Source organism: Oncorhynchus mykiss, chromosome 9 (assembly GCF_013265735.2).
Source record: "Oncorhynchus mykiss isolate Arlee chromosome 9, USDA_OmykA_1.1, whole genome shotgun sequence".
NCBI classification, from domain to species: domain Eukaryota; kingdom Metazoa; phylum Chordata; class Actinopteri; order Salmoniformes; family Salmonidae; genus Oncorhynchus; species Oncorhynchus mykiss.
In genome coordinates this window covers 55,076,567-55,088,620 of record NC_048573.1, presented here as the reverse complement: position 1 = coordinate 55,088,620, position 12,054 = coordinate 55,076,567, and the positions used below count along the sequence as shown (strand labels likewise).

The 12,054-nt window shown below is 41.4% G+C and overlaps 1 protein-coding gene across 4 annotated transcripts in view; it reads left to right on the top strand.

The window, feature by feature from the left end:
- The window catches only part of LOC110532402 (vitamin D3 receptor A), a 79,797-nt gene that overhangs the window by 26,120 nt on the left and 41,623 nt on the right, over positions 1-12,054 (top strand). The window contains exon 1 of one of the 4 annotated variants that reach the window (XM_021616279.2): positions 11,011-11,190. The exons of the other annotated variants lie outside the window; for them this stretch is intronic. The gene's annotated coding sequence lies outside the window, so the exon portion shown is untranslated. Of the gene's footprint in view, positions 1-11,010; positions 11,191-12,054 lie in introns of those variants that run through there. 4 annotated transcript variants of the gene reach the window in all.

Sequence of the window (12,054 nt, the reverse complement as noted above, 5' to 3'; positions counted from 1 at the left end):
TACTGAGGAGTGGCTTCCGTCTGGCCACTTTACTATTAAGGTCTGACTAGTGGTTCCAAACTTCTTCCATTTAAGAATGATGGAGGCCCTAACCCTGTTCTTGGGGACCTCCAATGCTGCAGACATTTTTTGGTACCCTTCCCCTGATCTGTGCCTCTATAAAATCCTGTCTCGGCGCTCTTATGGACAATTCCTTCAACCTCATTGCTTGGTTTTTGCTCTGACATGCACTGTCAACTGTGGGATCTTATTTAGACAGGTGTGTGCCTTTCCAAATTATGTCCAATCAATTGAATTTACCACAGGTGGACTCCAATCAAGTTGTAGAAACTCTATGGAAACAAGATGTACCTGAGCTCAATTTTGAGTATTATAGCAAAGGGTCTGAATACTTATGTAAATAACATATTTCTGTTTTTATTTTTAATACAAAAATGTCTAAACCTGTTCACTTTGTCATTATGGGGTGTGGTGTGTAGATTGTAGACTATTTAGTCCATTTTTAGAATAAGGCTGTAACAAAATGTGAGGGTCAAGGGTCTGAATGTTTTCCGAAGGCACTGTAAATGTCATGTGATCTGTGGATATGGTGCATAAGGAGTAGAGGATGGAGAGTAGGAAGGAGGGGCTTTGGATGACTAAGGTGACCCACTCTGCCCTGATACCTATTCCTATGCTAGCCTGTATGCTAGTGAGGTATGGTACACTTAGTACTATCATTTGCATGACCACTTAACTTTTTTCTACACTTTCTTCCAAGATTTTTTTTCTTCCACATTTTCCTATCCCTACTCTTGTTTCTATTTCATTCTTTTAGGAAAATTAGTGAATTTCTAATGAATTCCTTCAAGTGAGCTGCACTGGCAAATCGGAGATCATTTCCATGAGAGCTTCATATTGATCTTTGTTTTGCTTGTTATCAGACTGATGTCATCATTTAGCTAGGCAATCTCCTAGCACCCCACTCCTTCAGTCAATGGCACCAGTTTTCTTGGTTGATCGTCACCCTTGCCTGGCGGGGGGGGTCTACATGCTTGGCCTCGTAGACCGGAGGACTCATCACAGTGCTCCCATGATCAATTGTGGTGATAGTTAAGGTATTATTGCCATCATTACTTTCAACAACAGCATTTGCAGCAATTCAGATGGAATTAATTAGCCTTCCTTCACACTTTGTCTACCAGACAACGAGTCAGGTGACTGAGTCGGGTGGCAAGAATCTGCATGACTCAATGAAGGTATAGGCTGGCCTAGCTTATGCATTTGTATGGGCACTATTTGGATGTGCTGATTTGTTGTTTGTAGTCAAGCATGCCTACTATGTGGGTGCACTCTGCTGATATGTTTCTTGTGTTATTAAAGTACCCACATATGACTGTCTAGGCCTGAAACTGCTTTCCTCAATTTCCTTGCCAGTATCTGTTCATTCAGATGTGGACAAAATGGAGGATAAATATGTTGCCTTTTGACTGTTCCTGGTCGGAACAGAAGATGGGATAGAGTTGCATAGGCCTACCTGTTGAGGTTATCTTCTGCTTTTGGCCTCCCCACCACACAAAAAGACCAGCACACCTTAGCTCACAAAATGCTATCTAAATAGGTCACATTTTCTGCCAAACAGTCTGATGTGGACAGATATGAGGTGAATCTTTTGGGATGAATTGTGTTAAGTATGTTTTGGAGGCCAGTGTTCCTGAGATCAGTATGGTTGCAATCAATGACAACATGGAGATATTGAGGGTAATTTGACAGTTGGAACTAAGGGGCTCGGGGGGTCCTGACGGTGGTAAAGCATTAGGAGAGGCGTGACCGTTTGGTTTGCTCCATGGAGGCAGCATCTGTTGTAGACTGCTGAGTGCAGCCACAACTTTGTTTGGTTAAACCCACATTTATTTGATTAACTTTCCCTTGTTTGTTTTTGTAACCACCTCTGTCTTGGCCCAGACGGTTACTTCAGTGCAACCAACTCTACCCCTGTCTGCCTAGGGCTGTGACAGTCATGGAATTTTGGATGGCGGTGATTTGTCTGTCAAATGACCACGGTCACCAGCGGCAGGTAGCCTAGTGGTTAGTGTTGGGCCAGTAACCGAAAGGTTGCAAGGTTGAATCCCCGAGCTGACAAGGTAAAAAATCTGTCATTCTGCCCATGAACAAGGCAGTTAACCCACTGTTCCTAGGCCGTCATTGTAAATGAGAATTTGTTCTTAACTGACTTGCCTACTTAAATAAAAAATCATTAGAATAGTCCATTTTTAATAATTAGAATAGTCCATTCCCCCCCCCCAAAACACACATTTTCACTCCTGCTCATGACTGTCAGTGTGCCCTGTTTTTGGTGCATGAATTTCATGATACTCGTTTGCTACAAAACTTTGCTGAACAAGGAACAACAAAGTTTCCTCATGTTAGAAAGTGTCTGTTACCATGAGAAATGGACCACACTGCACAGCTGCAGCTGTTTCATACAAAAAAAAACTGCCTTTTTTCCTTCTCTCCTTTTATCGGGTGTTACATGTGAACCAGGTGTAAGTTAACTGCTTTTTGGCTAAAGTTAGTCTTTAATTAAGTTCAGAAAACTTAAAGATTATGACTTGTTTTCATTATGGTCTTCATCATAATCGTTGTAACACGATTATTGAAATGACCATGTAAGCCCTATGCCTGCCAAAAACAAACATCACTTGAGTTTTCATATCCTCTAGCCTCTGTCAACTAGATGTCCCATAAATTGGTGTTTTCTGCTGTTATTACTGTGATATCAGCTGCATTTCTGTACAGTAGTATTAACTAAGGGTGTGCTGAGTACTCTGACAAAATGAGTATTATAACGGATATGGAGAATTCTTCGTAATGATCAGTGATCGACAAAGTTATTTTCAGCTGTCAACACGCATCTCTTTCACCGTGTGAAGCGTTGTGTGCTCCAAACAGCTATTGGCTAGTTCTTCTGTCTGTAATGAAGCGGGCGGGGTATTGGTTGAGCCTGCTGCAGAGACTAGGACAATCCCCTCTCATTTCCAAAGACAGGCACGCGCGACTGTTTCACTCACTCAGTCACTTATCTCAGGGCACAAGCCTCCCCTTCTCCAAAGATGATGTATGAATCTGTAGCTAGACATTGTTCAACCTAATTATTTTCTGTACACATTGCTGAAGCCTTTTGGGAAACTCCAAGTGGGTTGTCACGTGCCTTTTTACTGAGGAGTGGCTTCCGCCTGGCCACTATCATAAAGGCGTGCTTGGTGGAGTGCTACAGAGATTGTTGTCCTTCTGGAAGGTTATCCCATCTCCACAGAGGAATTCTGGAGCTCTGTCAGTGACCAACAGATTATTGGTCACCTCCCTGACCAAGGCCTTTCTCCCCTGATTGCTAAATTTGGCTGGGTGGCCATCTCTAGGAAGAGTATTGGTGGTTCCAAACTTCTTCCATTTTAAGAATGGATGCCACTGTTTTTGGGGACATTCAAAGCTGCAGAATTATTTTAGGTACCCTTCCCCAGATCTGTGCCACAACACAATCCTGTCTCTGAGCTCTGGACAATTTCTTCAACCTCATGGCCTGGTTTTTGCTCTGACATGCACTGTCAACTGTGAGGTCTTGTAGACCAATGTGTGCCTTTCCAAATGTCCAATCAATTTACCACAGGTGAATTCCTAGTTGTAGAAACATCTCAAACATCTCTACTCAGCAAACTGGATGAAGTCTATCACAGTGCCATCTGTTTTGTCACCAAAGCCCCATATATTACCCACCACTGCGACCTGCATGCTCTCGTTGGCTCCAGGTCATCTTTACTAGGTAAAGCCCCGCTTTATCTCAGCTCACTGGTCACCATAGCAACACCCACCCGTGGCACATGCTCCAGCAGGTATATTTCACTCATTATCCCCAAAGGCAACACTTCCTTTGGCTGCCTTTCCTTCCAGTTCTCTGCTGCCAATGACTGGAATGAATTGCAAAAATCTCCAAAGCTGGAGTCTTATCTCCCTCTCTAACTTTAAGCGTCAGAGCAGCTTACCGATCACTACCTGTGCACAGCCAATCTGTAAATAGCACACCCAACTACTATCTCCATGTTGTTACTTATCCTATTGTTATTTTGCACCCCTGTATCTCTACCTGCACATCTATCACTCCAGTGTTAATGCTAAATTGTAATTATTTCGCCTCTTTGCTTTCGCTTTATTCCCCCCCCCCCCCCCCCCCCCATACAGCCTTGTCCCATTGCTGAAACGCCCCTACAGGCTCGGGAAAGGCAAAGGTCAAAACACAACACTGCCAAGCCGCACTGCTTCTTGACACACTGCTCACTTAACCCGAAAGCCAGACGCACCAATGTGTTCGAGGAAACTCAGTCCATCTGGCGACCGAAGTTTGCTTGCAGGCGCCTGGACCACCATGAGTCACTAGAGTGTGAATAGACAAGGAATTCCCAGCTGGCCTAACCCAGACAACCCTTGGCCATTTGTGACACAGCCTGGGATCGAACCCGGGTCTGTAGTGATGCCTTAAGCACTGCAATGCAGTGCCTGAGACAGCTGCGCCACTCTGGAGGCCCCTAACTTTGCTTTCTTGGGTACAGGAATAATGGTGGGCATCTTGAAGCAAGTGGGGACAGCAGACTGGGATAGGGAGAGATTGAATATGTCTAAACACTCCAGCCAACTGGTCTGCACATGCTCTGAGGATGCGGCTTGGGATGCTGTCTGGGCCGGCAGCCATGCAAGGGTTATTGCACTTCAATGTCTTACTCGCATTGGCCACGGAGAACGAGAGCTCACAGTTTTCGTGAGCAGGGGTGGCCTTTTTTTCTTTGAAGCAGCAAAGATGTTAAGCTTGTCTGGTAACGAGGTGTCCGCAACCTGGCCGGCTTTCCCATTTTAATCCGTGATTGTATGGAGTCTGTCACATACTTTTTGTATCTGAGTCGATGAATTACAACTCCACTTTGGCCCTGTACTGTTTTGCCTTTTTGCTTGCCTTATGGGGGTCATAGCTGGTCTGTACACGCCCACGTTCCCAGTCACTTTGTCGTGGTTAAATACAGTGGTTCGCGCTTTCAGTTTTGTGCAAATGCTACCATATATCCATGGTTTGGCTAACTCAGTCACCGAGTCATTGTATATGTCGATACTGTTCTGAGGCAACCCGGAACATTTCTCAGTCGGTGTGATCAAAACAGTTTTGAAGCATATGTTCCAATTTTTCTTCCCAAGGAATGTTATTTGTCTCAGCACCTCTCTGCTCAATCACTGGATTTCTTTGTCTCTTACGCATTTGTTGTCAGTTTGATGTATATTCAAACCTATATCAACTTCTGATTCCATGTCTCTCTTGTCTCCAAATCTAAAATGCATTCTGCAGACCATCCCATAGGTTACTACTGGAAAGATCAGTGTAACCTTGTCACCACTCCATTCAGTTCCAAACCGCCAAACCACTATTAGAGGAAAATAAGATTTAGAGAAAAATATGATCAATGACGGAGCTACTGTTTCAACTGTCAAGGACTCTGGGCCAACGAGAGCGATGAGGGGCCTCAAGTAGCAAAAAGCTTTCCCAGGCCCATCTCCCCATGGTAACCCAAATGCCCATCTGATGTCCATTGCATCATGTACATCCCATGCCCTATAGCTGTACATAACCTAAATGAGGTATAATAATATTATAGCTAAGTACCTTTAAAGCCCACCCAAATGTAAGTTTAGACATTTCTAAGGTACAGCCCTATTTAACATTTTTTTTATAATAATATTTTTTTAAGAGAAGTGGAAATAAAATGAAACATTAGTCATGACTTAGTTTTATGATGTATGTATGTACAGTGCCTTAACTTAAGGGGGCTGAATAATTTTGCACGCCCAATTTTTCAGTTTTTGATTTGTTAAAAAAGTTTGAAATATCCAATAAATGTCCTTCCACTTCATGATTGTGTCCCACTTGTTGTTGATTCTTCACAAAAAATACAGTTTTATATCTTTATGTTTGAAGCCTGAAATGTGGCAAAAGGTCGCAAAGTTCAAGGGGGCCGAATACTTTCGCAAGGCACTGTGTGTGTATATATATATATATATATATATATATATATATATATATAAGTCTGGATTGAACTTAATAGGTACTGAATGTACCCATTAAGACCATAGATATTCCAAATAAGCCAACCTCTTAAATAATTTTTTTTTTTTTGTAATTTCCAAATGTTCAAAACTTGCAAACTGATATTTCTTATGGGGAGATTAATATAATCCAAATGTATATTAATCTCCCCAAAGTTATTCAAATAAACTGATCATTGCTGTTAATCATGAAAGTAGCAGTTATGAGAGGAGGGTGTCCAATCGTATCCACAGAGATCAATGTGGACTTAGGCTTTTGTTCTTGCTAACCAGTACACACACACCTGACTCAATTAATCAGACTTCAATCAAGACCTGATTAGTAGAACGGTGTTGGTCTGTTGCTTGGTCAGAACACAACCCTGTACCCACACGGGCGCTCTGTGGATAAGAAGCCATGCAACAAAGACCATAACTTTAAATGAATTATCTGGAAGGTGATTCACATTTGCTGTACTGGTTTTCTTCTTAATTAGTCCAACTTGTCTTCCTAAAGTCTATTTAATGTGTATTAAAAAGGTACCGGTGCTAAATCAACAACAGAAAATCACCTGGATGAATGAAGGACAACAATATGACGATGCCCCCACCCAAAAGTGCATGAGTAGCTGTCTCTTGTCCCTCACCTGTTTGCATTTTTGTCCCTCACTTGTAGGTCTTCTGTCCCTCTAACTTGATCATATTCTTCCCACTGCATCGACTACCTGTCCACCCAGTCTTGGATAGATTACAGAGGTTTCACATTTTTCCTAATTGTTTCTAATCTTGGTAAAGATACAGTATTTAAGCTCATGTTCATTGAAATATTAGGGATATCATACACTATCGACATGTGTTTCAATGCAAACAGGGCTTAATAGGAGTGATTTTTATGGTGACAAATATAGAATAGCAGTCTACTCATAAAATATTTGGAAACCAATGGTTTAGGGTATAAATATACACTATGGATTACAATATTATGCAAAGTTAGTATTGAAAAATATGTATTTTGTCATTTACATTCTGTATAGAGGGAGTGCTTTTTGTGTTCCTGTACCATTTAAGCCCACCTGAGAAATGTCAAATTTACAAAATGGAATCTATGTATAACAATGCAAGGTTCAAAATTACTAACAAAAAAGTAGCTGTGAATGCCTGATATGTTGTAGTTCACCAAGTTATGTTGCTACTGTGTGATATGTAGGTATGAAAAACCCATATTTTCAATTGGCAGGAAGTAGTAATACATGCTCATGAAATATGCTGTCATGAGAATTTACAGTATCAGTACATGAATCTCTTAATTTGACCAAGTATGATCACATATCTGAGAAAGTATCTGATGTGTATCTGAGGGTCGCCTTAAGTTTTTTTTTAAATTTTAATGTAATTTTTTTCATCTTTGAAATTGGCCAATACTGGGAACTTAACCAATGAACAGTAACTTAATAATAACTTCTGATTGGCTTATTATTATAATAACCAGTTATGGATATAATAACCAGATGAATAAGTTGAAACATTAAACAGCAGATATTTGTTCCTATATTTTAGTTTTTTAAATCCAAAAATGGAAGTGGGCTTAACCCTTGTTTGGGTCTGTAGGACCTATATCCAATTATTACTAAAAGGAAAATGATACAATTCAAAAAATGATTAATCTGAGACACATTGGCCTTGGCTCATCTTCTGTGAAGAACATGCAAAATAACAAATTTTCATTGAGTGCACACTGTGCACCTCCCTGCACATTTATAATACATATGTGGTGTTCAGGTCCAATGGATCCGAGGGTAATAAAAGTGTGTGTGTAGGTGAAAACCCTGTGCCGGCTGTTTCAACATAGGCAGGTTATTGGTGCGGTCTCCCGCTTTTCTCAGAATCTTTACCCTTTGTAGTGTGTGAAACTACACAATGACTTGCGGGAACCTGCACAATGTTATTACAATATATTATGTTGATACATTGTAAAAAAGAAGAAAAAAAAGAAATGCTGTACATTCCCACTCTACCCCAGCCAGGTGCAAATTGAGGGAGGGACAACAAATAAATAGCTTAGCATGTGTGGCTCCTTACCACAATCAGTATGGCAAAAATAATCTCTGCCTCTGAATTTTCCAAATATGAGGATCATGTCTCTGTCACTTCGGAGTCTGAAAGTGAGATGGAAGGAGATTGACCCTCAGCCAGCCCCAGGACCATCCCGTCAGCAGCCAGCCCCAGTACCAGCTCGCATCTGGGCTGCCTGTGATGCTGCTTCATCATATGCGTGGAACTTCCAAGTGTATACGGGAAAGCCAGATGGAGGAGCCCCTGAGAAGAACCAAAGGATGCAGGTTGTCCTGGATGTGACACAGGGACTCCGTTGCCACAACATCACATGCAATAACTTTTTAATTTTTTACTTTGCACAAGCTGGGACAGGAGCTCCTCAAGAGGAAGCTGATGATGGTAGGAAGAGTACGAAAAAACAAGCCAGAGCTCCCACCTCAGCTATTAAATACACGGAACAGGCTTATCAATTCCTCTAAATTTGTGTTCACGGCCGACACGTGCCAAAGAAAGGCATGAATGTGGTACTCGTGAGTACTCTGCATAGTGATGGGAGAATCTGTGGCCAGGAACATCAAAAACCAGAAATCATAATGGATTACAATGCCACAAAAGGAGCGGTGGACAATTTAGACAAGCTGGTGACTGGCTACCGCTGCAAAAGAAGGAAAACCCTGCACTGGCCACTTGTGATATTCTTCAACATCTTGGACATCTCACCGTACAACGCGTTTGTCATCTGGAAGGTGTTGAACACAGACTGGAACAGAGGGGAGCTCCAGAGAAAATGTCTCTTTCTCGAGGAGCTGGGCAAGGCATTGGTAAGACCTCAAATCCAGGGGAGGCAGCATATCCCAAGGACCCCAGCTTCTGCAGCCATCGTGAGGTGGATGCTTGTGACCCATCTGCCCGACCCACAGAACCAACAACTCCAATACTGGAAGTAAATGTGAATGATATGGTGTGTGTGTGTGTGTGTGTGTGTCTGACTCTCCTATCCTGGTGTGTGTGTGTGTGAGAGAGAGTAAAATTCCTCAACGAAGTGTTCATTATTCTAGTTTGCAGCCGGTAGCAATAAGAAGAAGCGCTGTGATGTGTGTGGACCCAAGAAGGACAGGAAGACACAATACACATGCATCAAGTGCAAGAAATACATTTGCAACACACACACAGTAAAATTCTGTCCCTCTGCCTTAATTTGTGTTCAATGGCACTTAAAAAAAAAAAAATCATAAAATACTGTATGTACAGTTTGTCCTTCCAATTTGTTCATTTCAACGCAACAAACATCAATAGTGATAAACCTTGTTTCATTTATATTTGTTCATGATATCATGATTTATTCCACCAATGTTTTTTCAAACAGCGCTTTTATTAATAAATGTGATCTAGCAGATTTAAATGGCAAATAGTAACCATGTAAGCTGTCTATATTGCTTGTAATTTAAGTCAACATCTAAGTTAAGTATTTTTACGTAAATTGTTATGGCTGTATTGTTTTAAAAACCCAATAATGTTGTGGGTCCGTCAGACCTGCGAACATTGGGTGAATAACAAAAACATGAACACCACACAAGGGTTAATAGGTACGCTTACCCTAACTCTCAACCAATTTAGTAATTGTTCAATAATCTACAGATCTAAAATGAAGGGAATTTCTTAAACTAATTTATTTTGAGTGGCTGAAGTGAAGATGAATGTGTTCCTAATCATAAATCTTCTCATGTTGCATGTAGGGCTATTACTGCCATATTAGGCACCTTTTTATTCAACAGGCTAATATGTTACGCTTGGCACTTTTTTTTTTGGCCTAACATGAAGATTTGGCAGGGAACAAAGCTAGCTCAGATCTTAATCTGTTCCCCTTCTTAACCAAGTTGATAATCTCAATGTTCTTGTTGAGTCCACCCCTATTAGCTGAGGAGAACTTAATGTATAGTTTCCTCAACCCCCTCACAAACTTGAGGTCTCGGTGCTGTACAGACAATGTGGCGTTTCCCAAGGTCATATGTCGCTACCAGTATGTTTAATAGAGATGCATAGCCTGATGATTCTCTTTTGAAGGGCTCATCTGCCATGTCTTGTCTTGAGGTTAAGTGCACTCCCCGACAATTTCCATCGCCTGTTTGTTTTTGAAATGCAGTACTGTAATAAAATCCAAACCTTCCTGTCAAGTGAATTTTTTTATGTAGGCCCTACTCCCATTGGTCAGGTGATGTAACAACGTACTGGTCGGTGGCTCAGTGCACACGGCAAGCAGAGCTAAACTCTTCAGACATTTCAGAACATGGTTCTGCTAACCTACAACATTCCAATGTCATGTGGGCTGTTCCAGCTTATAGCCGATTCCATAGAAAAAAATCTAAATCAAAGGGGCTTATTCAGCTAGAATGTAAGTTTTACTTTGCCAAATATTGGTTGAAAGCCATCTCACCGTAACTATCGGAGCACCATAATACCGTTACGCTGCATTATGTTAATATAATGCTAACTTTGATCTGTCCACACATCCTACTTACTTACTGTGTTTATGTAATTATTTCCACACTTAAGTGAATGTCAAGTACATACTCTTGTTTTAAAGGCTGGTCTGTTAACTGTTGCGGTTTCACTACCTAGCCTTTCCTTGCTCATGGTCCTTTTTATTTTGATTAATGCAATTGCATGTCAGGATGTTATGAGAACATTTGTACTGCGTCTCCCTGTGTTATGAGCACATTTGTGGGCCACATCTCATATGTTGGTGGACCTCTCTCCTTTGCCCACGCCAATCCTGGAGTTTGCACTGCTGACCCCATGAGTATGTTAAACATTAACTAACACCACTCACCTCTTTCGCATCACTACCGAACCGGTACAAAGAGAGACATTACTGCACCTGAGGGGTTGAAAGAATAAGAGAGCCACCAAAAGGAGTGTTAGGCAGAGGAGAGAGGAGAATACTATTTTTCTCACAGACCTTGGGGGATTTTGTCTGGAAACTGTATTTTCTAATTCAGAGGAAATGGATCCACAGACCCCTCTCTAGTCGCTCAGGTCAGTGCTCCTGTGTTTTACCTAGTTTGATGAAGTCTGACTTATCAATTCTATGTTTATAGTCATTTAAGGAGTTCTTGTAGTTTCTGCCTAATAGTGCCCACTGTATGTAAGGTATTCTAGCTTTTATTTTAGGAGGTGAACACTGAGCCGTTTCTTTGGGAGCTTATCTTTGTGCATTGGACTATTAAATTAGCCTGTGTTCAATCCCCGGCAATGAATGTGTGAACACAAGCTGTCGAAAGAAAAAGACCACATGGTGAGCACTGAGCACTCATTGACAGCTCCACTCCTCGGTGAATGCTTAGTGAGCCCATCTAATACTTGAATGTGAGTACCTAGCCTCTTAGGTTTTAATGGGCACGTTTTAATGTGACTCTACAGGGAAAAGTGATGGTGGCCATAGTAAAATTGAGCCTAGTCGGACATTAGCTAAAAGTGTGTCAGTTCAGTTCATTTTTCATGCACTGCAGCTGTCTGCTGGGCGTTTCATTGACGCTTTGGTTCTATACTGCAATTCTGTAATTGACAGAATTCCATTGATCTTTGCGTGACCTCTCTGCAGCTGAGTTGTCACACTGGTGTTGAAATCTGACTTGAAGAGACCCCACGTGGCTTTCCAGCAGAGGGGGCATTGTTCCCCACAGGAGAATCACTTTACTACAACATCTATATTGATGATGAGCAGCTATTTTGTTTACTAACAGTCTTAACATATGTTAACAAACAAAACGTGAAAGGGATTTGCAAGAACGGCAAAATATGAATATACTAGTCCCTTGTATTTTTGCAGTTTTGGTAAATCTCTTTCAGGTGTTTTTGAAAAAAAAATGTTTTGCTACTTTCCTAGCTCTGCTCTAAATG